Source organism: Saimiri boliviensis, chromosome 11 (assembly GCF_048565385.1).
Source record: "Saimiri boliviensis isolate mSaiBol1 chromosome 11, mSaiBol1.pri, whole genome shotgun sequence".
In the NCBI taxonomy this organism is placed as follows: domain Eukaryota; kingdom Metazoa; phylum Chordata; class Mammalia; order Primates; family Cebidae; genus Saimiri; species Saimiri boliviensis.
Window position 1 is genome coordinate 86,456,954 of NC_133459.1, and position 9,937 is coordinate 86,466,890.

Genomic DNA, 9,937 nt, shown 5'->3' on the forward strand with positions numbered 1-9,937 from the left:
AGATACTGGCTCTATATGTTAGTATGATGGGTAGAGATGTAAAAGTTATTAAAAATAATATGTATACACACATAAAATTAGTGGAAGACCATCAATAAGGTATGTAATTTGATGTATTGCTGATTTCATTAAAGGTAAGGGTGGTCTCTGGCAACCCTTTACTCCAAAACAAGCAAACAAACTTGAGCAAAATCTGGACAAGTTAGCGCTTCAGAACCTAAGAGTTAGAGTGGGAGTGCTCAAGCACAAAAGTAGGAATGCTGAGAGAACCGGAAGCTGAGTCTACAGAGTATGGCAGAGCAGCAGAAGTTGGAGAAGATAGGCATCACATGGCAAAGAGCTGGTTTGAAAATGCAGGCATCCAGGAGAAGTGGAGTTACCAAGGATAGATTTCTCTAGCAACATAATTGTGAGAATAAGAAACCTTGACATCAGGACTTAACGTTCTGTGCTTAAATCCTCTAGAAGAGTTCAAATTTTAGTTTGCATGTCACTCTTTTCCTGACACTAAAAGGAAATATTCTCTGGATGGAAGCTTCTCCAGGATGGGACCATCAGATTTCCACAGATTAAGATCAAGTAATACACTGTCAGAAATCCCTAAACATATGAGAGAGACAGCAAGTTACCTTGAATAAGCACTAACAAAAAATATTAAATTTAGATATCCCTGTTAGAGATTTCATACATTAGAATTATCAGCCAGGCACAATGGCTCATACCTATAATTCCAACATTTTGGGAAGCCAAGGCAGGAGGATTGCTTGAGGTTAGGAGTTTGAGGCTAACCTGGGTAACACAGTGAGACCCCATCTCTACCCAAAAAAAAAAAAAAGCCAAAAATTAGCCAGACATGGTGGCATGCACCTGTAGTCTCAGCTACTTTGGAGGCTGAAGTCAGAAGATTGCTTGAGCCCAGAGGTCAAGGCTACAGTGAGCTGTTATCATACTACTGCCTTGTAGTTAGTCTGGGTGACAGAGCAAGACCCCATCTTGAAAAAAAAAAAAAAAAGATACAGATTAGCTATATATAAAGTATTTATATATCTAAAATTATCAGTATAAATATGTGAAATGAAAATGTTAACTAAATTAAACATTTGTAAAATCCAAAAGTGGAAAATTGTTCAAATAGGAAATTCAGTGGAAAGATTAAACAGCAGTTAGACAGTTGAAGAAAACTGGAGATTGGAAACTGAAAAATGATTCCCAAATAAAGGAAGATGGAAAATATAAAAGGGAGATTAAGAGATATGGAAGATGGAATGGAGACTCGAGGAAAGAATGAGATGCAATAAAGACATAATGGCTGCGAGTTTCTCAGAGATGAAAAATCACCAAGCAGTACGATATTTCCCAAACAGCATAAATATAAATGTATGTGTAGAACCATTGTGAAATGGAAGATCACCAAAGAAAACATTGAAACTCTCCAGAGAGAAGGGACTAAATGTCTATAAAGGCAAGACTAACAGCTGACTTCTCAATGGCAACAAGATAAAATGTTATCTGAAGAGTGTTGGGGAAAAAAAAGGTTAACCTAGAATTACATAAAAATAAAATTATTTTTATAAGAATTAGGGCAGAGGATATTTTTAAAAAGGGGAGTGCTTGCTGTTCTAAAGGGTGTTCTAAAGAATGTGCTTCAAGAAGAAGGAAAATGATGCCAGAAGGGTGACACAGATACAAAAAAGGTTTTTGAACAAGCAAAATGGCAAACACCTGGGTAAATAAATCTAAATCAAAGAGAAAAGAAGAGATTACTGAATTTTGAGTTTTCTTGTTTTTTTCCTAAGCACACATTCTAGATAGCAGTGCCAGGAAAATCAGGATAGTGAAGACTGGAGCTACAGTATTCTGTAGTCTTTTTATTGTTGGAATGTTAAGTTATTGATTAACTTTAGATTTTAGGTTCACTGTAAAATGCCAAGGCTATTCACTGTATAGTTAGTATAAATTCTAAACCAAAGACAAGATAGTAGAAATGAATCCAAAGCACAGTTAATGTAAATGGAGCAAATTCACTAGTTAAAAGCAGGATTTTTAAGATTAGATTTTAAAAAGAGAAATCTGGCTGTATAATATTTGCAAAAAGATACATCTGAAATAGAAGTATATGGAGAAGCCAAAAGTAGAAGTATGAGGAAAACTATGTAATGCAAAATCCACTCCAGCTAAAGCTATGGGAGCGTCACCTAATATCTAAGTAGATTTTAGACACACCGACAAAGTAAATGTCAAGAGTAGAGAGGGTTTCCATTTCATATCCACATATACTCATAAACCTGAAGGTAACTATAAAATATTCTAAATTTCTGTATGAAACAAAGTTTGTGTACACTGACCCATAAGAAGGCAAAGGTGTCATTATCACAGCCACTCATGTAGACAGCCTGTGGTGGTTTACCATCATTGTCATTTCTAACTTTGAATTTATGTGCTGCCGATAAGGAATCATTGTTTTATGTTTATTTACACATAAATACTTAACAGTAAAAAACATACCATTAATACACTGAAAAAAAATGTGTTCAGGATAACTATGCCACAAGGTAGCATCACCAGAATACCTGGATCATCTGTTAAACAATAGCCACAACAAACAGTGGCAGGCTTTTTTTCGATGGTGGTTTTTTTGGTTTTGTTCTGTTGTGTTTTATTGAGACAGGGTCACCCAGGCTGGAGGGCAGTGGTGCAACTACAGCTCTTTGCGGCCTTTACTTCCCAGGCTCAAGCGATCCCCCCATCTCAGCCTCCTAAGTAGCTGAGACTACAGACATGTGCCACATTGCCCAAACTGGTCTCGAACTCCTGGGCTCAAGTGATCCTCCTGTCTCAGCCTTCCAAAGTGCTGAGATTGCAGGTATGAGCCACTATGCCGAGCCCCGTATTTTCATTAAAAGGTACTGCAGCTGGGTGTGGTGGCTCACACCTGTAATCCCAACACTTTGGGAGGCCAAGGTGGGTGGGTGGCTTGAGGTCAGGAGTTCAAGACCAGCCTGACCAACATGCGGAAACCTCATCTCTACTAAAAATACAAAAATTAGCTGGCTGCGGTGGCATATGCCTGTAATCCCAGTTACTGGGGAGGCTGAGGCAGGAGAATCGCTTGCGCTTGGTAGGCAGAGGTTGGAAAGAGCCAAGATTGTGCCACTGCACTGTGTCCTGGGCGACAAAGCAAGACTGTCTCAAAAAAAAGGTTACTGCACACTGTATATTTTTTTTAGATGAAAAGAAACATCAAAAGCAGTGTAGAGACCAGGAAGTGAGTTCCCTAGGAATGAGGAAGCATTCTGCTGGATGGCTTTTCAAATGGTTTTTCTAGAGGCATCTGTCTCATTAACAGTGGTTGTCTTAGAACTCTCTTTGATTTTATAACTGATTTTATTTCCCAACTCATTTTATGAAATCAGTATAATCTAGATAAAATAGACAAGGAAAGTACATTACTAGCAAATTTCATTTGTATTCATGCAAAATAATAAAGTATTACCAGGTTCAGTCATGTTTGGAAAAGACACATCAAATTGGATTTATGCCAGGAATGCAAGGATGGCTTAAAATTAGAAAGTCTGTAGTTGCCATACTAACAGATTGAAGGAGAAAAAGTGATAAAGGAAAAGCTAATCTCATTCTTGATTTTTTTTTTCTTAAAAAGGAATTTCTTTAACCTGATAAATTTTTTTTATATTTTTTAAAACCACCAAAAAACTGAAACTAATGACATTTCATATGAGGAAACATTGGAATCATTCCCTTTAACATTGGGAATAGGACTAGGATACCTGTCATTACTACTACTTTTCAACATTGTGATTTGCTACTCTAAGTGGCATAAGGATTCAAAGGGGGAAATAGATCAGCTACTATTTGCAGATAAATGTTATGATTGTCGACCTAGAAAATTCAAAAGACTGCAATTTGCTAGCAATAATAGTTTACCCAAGATACTGGATTTAAGATGAAGACACAAAAGTTGATGGTTATGTTTCTATCGCATCAAACCATTAGAGTGCACGATATTCGAAAAACAACTTTTACAACGGTAACAACTAAGTTACCTAAAAATAAATAGGACAAAAGACATACAAGACCTGTAAGAAAAACCTTCCTGGGAAACATTAAAGAAGACCTAAGTAAATATAGGTCTTCTTTATGATGGGATGTCAGTTTTCCTCAAATTAGTCTGTAGATTCTGTACAACCCCAATCAGAATCCCAATGATTTTTTTGTGGAACTTTACAAGCTTACTCTAAAGTTCATGTAGAAGAGCAAAGGATTAAAAATAGGAAATTTTTAAAGAAAGGAGAATTTGCCCTACTAGATACCAAGACATAAAGATATGGCAATTATGTAGTAATTCTATTATATAACTATATGCTAAGTAATTAGATATAAATTATGTACTTAAAAACATACGTAAGACTTAAAAGGTGTAGGGTTGGTGCATATTAGAAATAGGACAGTAGAGAGTCAAGGAACAGGCCCACACGTATCTGGAATTTTAACGTCGAAGAGACAACTCAGTGGAAGAAGAAGTAAGTGTTACATAAATAGAGTTAGGAAAAATTAATCCATGTGGAAATGTAAAAAATTGAATTCCTGTCACATCATACATAAACATTTCAAATAGATTCAACAGGAAGTGTCAAAAGCAGAACATAATCATTGAGAATATGTTATAAGAAAGCATGAGGTCGGGCGCAGTGGCTCAAGCCTATAATCCCAGCACTTTGGGAGGCCAAGGCGGGTGGATCACGAGGTCAAGAGATCGAGACCATCTTGGTCAGCAAGGTGAAACCCCGTCTCTACTAAAAATACAAAAATTAGCCGGGCATGGTGGTGCATGCCTGTAGTCCCAGCTACTCGGGAGGCTGAGGCAGGAGAATTGCTTGAACCCAGGAGACGGAGGTTGCGGTGAGCCGAGATTGTGCCATTGCACTTCCAGCCTGGGTAACAACAGCGAAACTCCGTCTCAAAAAAAAAAAAAAAAGCATGAAAATGCAGGAAAGACTGATTTTAAATTAGACCAGTCAACAGTCAACTTTCAAAAACATAAGATGAAAATAGATAAAAATTCCAATTTTTTTTTCCCAGTAATACGACATCAGTGCTATGGCATACTTCATAAGTCGATATGCAATGTCAAATATGTATTACTGAGCCAAGTTCAATCACATGGTTAAGGTGGATCCCCAGAACTCTTTATAAAGATGTATTTTTCCTTTGTAGCTAATAATATTTGATATTCTATTTTCCAAAAACCTTCCTTTCAGTGGTTTTATCCTTCCTATTATCTTCATGTGAATAAATTATTACATTGGTAGTTGCAAAATAATTTCTATCTCTAGTATTCCTTCTGTATTGATTAGTAGCCATTCTTAGCTTGTTCTTTCTTAAGTTTTTGCGTTTTCTCCCCTCAGCTTTTCTTTGCTTTTGCTGTTGATATTGTGTATTACTGTGGCTGCTTGGATTTTTAAGTTTACTGTATTATAAACCATTACTTTTTTCTTGGATGTTCAGATTGCCTCAAACTGACCCATTGGTCTTTGAGTACCTCCTTGCTTTCTTAAACTACAAGATGTGCCAAACTCACTTTATACAGTTCCAAGCAAATAAACCTGGAATTTTATGAATTCAATGAAGACTTCTTGGAGGTCTGGGGATTTAGACTGGCACTTGGATAGGACCTTTGTAATTTCCTCAATGATCAGGGAGTCTGAAAGCTCCTAAATCCCTTGGAATTTTCTGGCTGATGGGAGCATCTTTTGTTCTAATGAGATGATTCTTGGCAGGCTGCTGAATAGCCTCAAATGAGGGCAGGTTGCCTAGGGAACCAACCATGTAATTACAGGGGTTAGTCCCACTCTCCCTCCCCAAGATCCAGAGGTGCTGAAAGTTGATACCAATGACCAGTGATGTAATCCATCCTGCCTACAAAATGAAGCCGCCATAAAATCCAAAAGGAGAGGATTCAGAGAGCTTCCAGGCAGCTGAACATGTGAAGATTCCAGGAGGGATGTGTGCCCAGAGAGGCCATCAGTGCCCTTCCCACATATTTGCTCTATGCATCTCTTCATCTGTCTGTTCAACTGTATCTTTTCTAATATCCTTGATAATAAGCTGTTAAATGTGTTTCTGAGTCATGCGAGATGCTCTAGCACAATAATGGAACCTAAAGGAGGCCAACGAAAGCCCCAACTTTTTGCTGAAGATTTGGTGACAACCTACTATTTGTGATTGGTATCTGAAGTGGGGGCAGTTCTTGTGGGAATGCACCCTTAACCTGTGGGATCTGATGCATATATGTCCAGGTAAACAGTGCCAGAATTGAATTATAGGACACCAAGCTGGTGTCTCTGCAAGAATTACTAAGTTTGTGTGGTGAAATACCCCCACATTAGTGTCAGAAAAGTTTAGTAGTGTGTGGGTAAAGGGAAAGAGAAGTTTTTTCCTCTCAGTCACCTTTTCCCTCCTCTTTCACCAAGTGCAAGCTTGAGTCTCCTGAAATGCCAGTTTAAATACTTCCCAAGAAATGCCAGTGAGGATTACGAATAGAAGTTTATGCTTATGAAACACGCTGGGGCCTCTGTGGCCTAGAGATCAGCTGAATGGTGCTCTTGTAGCAATGCTTTACAATATTGAGGTCCTTATGAAGGGTGCGTGTGTATCTGGAATGGGGAGAATGAGGAGGTGTTCAGGGGATCAGAAGATCTTAACAGTAGCTCCACAATTGGCAGATGAGATTAAAACTCCAGCAACAGGAAAAGTCAGGGCCACTGACAATTGGAAATATTGGCATAAGGCACAGAGGCCTCTTGGCTGGATTAGGACCATATGGGTAATAGGCTGACCCCCACAGCTGTTCATCTTGATAATTAAAGTAAACCTTGCACCTGTGAAACAAAATTAGTTCAGGAACCAAACACAACCATTGGTAAAGTACATTTGTTGCTTTGAACACAAACGCTTACTATCAAGAGGCATCTAGTTTAAGCAGCATTTGAGTTTGGAGGAAAGGCTAAACAATTTCTGGCTATTAACTCTTTGTCACCGGAGCTGATTTAAAAATAATTCAAAAACTCTCAAAAGTTTTCCTCAATAAGCTAGATGCAAGTTTTCCCTTTAAGTATTTGCTTTAGTAACTGAATGAAATTCTACTTGAAGGGTACAACTAAAGTGGGTCCTCAGGCAACTTCCTGTGAGGTGACCTTCAATGGTATGGCTCTGTGGAAAGAACACTGGATTGAGCGACTGAGACCTCAGTCCATCCCATCTCTGCTGCTACTGAGAGAACTTGTGCAGATCTTCTCATTTCTTTACACTGCTCTGATGTACAAAATGGGGAGACTGGACCAGAGCACTGAAGCTCAGATTCCATGAAACGTATAATCAAATCCTTGAACTCACAGAGTAATAGCAGCGATTATCAAAGAGTGGCTTCCGGCCGGGCATGGTGGCTCACACCTGTAATCCCAGCACTTTGGGAGGCCGAGGCACATGGATGGAGTTCAAGACCAGCCTGCCCAATATGCTGAAACCCTGTTTCTGTTAAAAGTTACAAATTAGCGGACAGTGGCGCGCGCCTATAATCCCAGCTACCCGGGAGGCTGAGGCACAAGAATCGCTTGAATCTGGGAAGCAGAAGTTGCGCGAGTGGAGATCGCGCCACTGCACTCCAGCTTGGGCGACAGAGTGAGAAACCGTCTCAAAAAAAAAAAAAAAAAAAAACCAAATTGGCTTCCAGTGAATTTGTTTTAAATACCCATATGGAAGGAGGCATATTCATGAAGACTGCAGCTGTTTAAAAATGCTAACGTACAAAGTGGATCCACGTTATCTTCATAGAAACTATCTTGCATAGCTCAGTAATCTTTACTTGCTAAAATGTAGGTCCCAAGATCTGGCTTCAAGATCTAAGTATGCGGCCGGGCGCGGTGGCTCAAGCCTGTAATCCCAGCACTTTGGGAGGCCGAGGCTGGTGGATCACAAGGTCAAGAGATCGAGACCATCCTGGTCAACATGGTGAAACCCCGTCTCTACTAAAAATACAAAAAAGTAGCTGGGCATGGTGGCACATGCCTGTAATCCAAGCTACTCGGGAGGCTGAGGCAGGAGAATTGCCTGAACCCAGGAGGCGGAGGTTGCGGTGAGCCGAGATTACGCCATTGCACTCCAGCCTGGGTAACAAGAGCGAAATTCCGTCTCAAAAAAAAAAGAAAAGATCTAAGTATGCTCCTCTCTCAATGAAGTGGGTGTCTACTTACATAGAGAATTTTTCACAACTCGAGACAAGTCATGTTGACTCACTAATTTACAATGTATTGTTTTCAAAGTATGTCAAATTCTTTTCACTTTAGGGCCTGGCCATAATTTTTAAAATATCTAAGTATTAGTGATTTTGCCACAATAAATAAGATTCAGTTGTGAATGAATACTCTGTATCTTGAGTGAATTTTAATAGAAAATCATCCAACTATAAACCTCTAGATTTAAAAGATGGAACAGTCTTCGAAGAAATGGACAAATAAGGACTAGGGCCTGCTCAGGTGAAGAATGCTTAAGGGACCCAAGCCTCAAACAGAATTGCTGTGGAGCCCTGGGCTGCTTTGCTGAAAGTGAAAAGGTTCCAGTAAGTCAGATTTAGTGACTCCCCAAAAGGGTTATTAAAAACAGATCCAATTCCAACCACCTCTATTGTGCTCAAGAACACTCAAGCATGTGAAGCCAGGGATAGAAGGAAAAAACAGGTCACCTTGCTACTAGTTACCTTTTGAATAGGCATTTTTCCTTATTTCAGTATCTGGAATTAAGCTGATTTAACCATATGGGTGACTTACAGAGAATTTAGAAAAACTAGCATTTTAATTTAGTTTCAAGAAATACCTATAACAATGTAAGCCTCATTCTCAAAAAAAGGCAAACAAAAAATAACAAATCTGCCAGGCACGGTGTCTCACACCTGTAATCCCAACACTTTGGGAGGCCAAGGCAGGTGGATCACAATGTCAGAGTTCGAGACCAGCCTGGCCAGTATGGTGAAACCCCATCTCTACTAAAAATACAAAAATTAGCTGAGCATGGTGGCAGGCGCCTGTAGTTCCAGCTACTCAGGAAGCTGAGGCAGGAGAATAACTTGAACCCGGGAGGTGGAGGTTGTGGTGAGCCAAGATTGCGCCACTGCACTCCAGCCTAAGCAACAAAGCTAGACTCCATATCAAAAAGAAAAAGAAATGGCCAGGCACAGTGGCTCACGCCTGTATCTCAGCACTTTGGGAGGCCGGCAGATCACTTGAGGTCAGGAGTTCGAGACCAGCCTGACAAACATGGAGAAACCCCATCTCTACTAAAAAAAACCCCAAACATACCCTCTGACCCCAGATTAACCTTTATTTTCCCTTTATCTGAATTTTCTACTTAATAAAGACATCTTTTAAACCAGAAAAAAGAACAGACTAAAAAAGTCATTATTACTACATCTTGATCACTTATGTTGAAAAAACTGTGGGCCAGGCATGGTAGCTCATGCCTGTAATCCTAGTGCTTCAGATGGCTTAAGTTGGGAGGATTACTTGAGATAGGAGTTTCAGACCAGCCTGAGCAACACAGCGAGACATGTCTCAACAAAAAAGAAAAGTAGCTGGGTGTGGTGTTGTGACCCTGTAGTTTTAGCTACTTGGGAAGCTGAGGAGGGAAAATAAGTTCAGCCTGTTTGAGGTTCCAGTGAACTATGATCGTGCCACTGCACTCCAGCCTGGGTGACAAAGTGAGATACTTTCTCTTGTAAGCACAGCAAGGAGCTGAAATTGGGGAAAAAAAAAAAAAAAGAGAGACGCTGATGCAGGAGAATCACTCAAAGCCAGGAGGCAGAGGTTGCAGTGAGCAGAGATGGTGCCACTGCACTCCTGACTGGACAACAGAGTGAGACCCAGTCTCA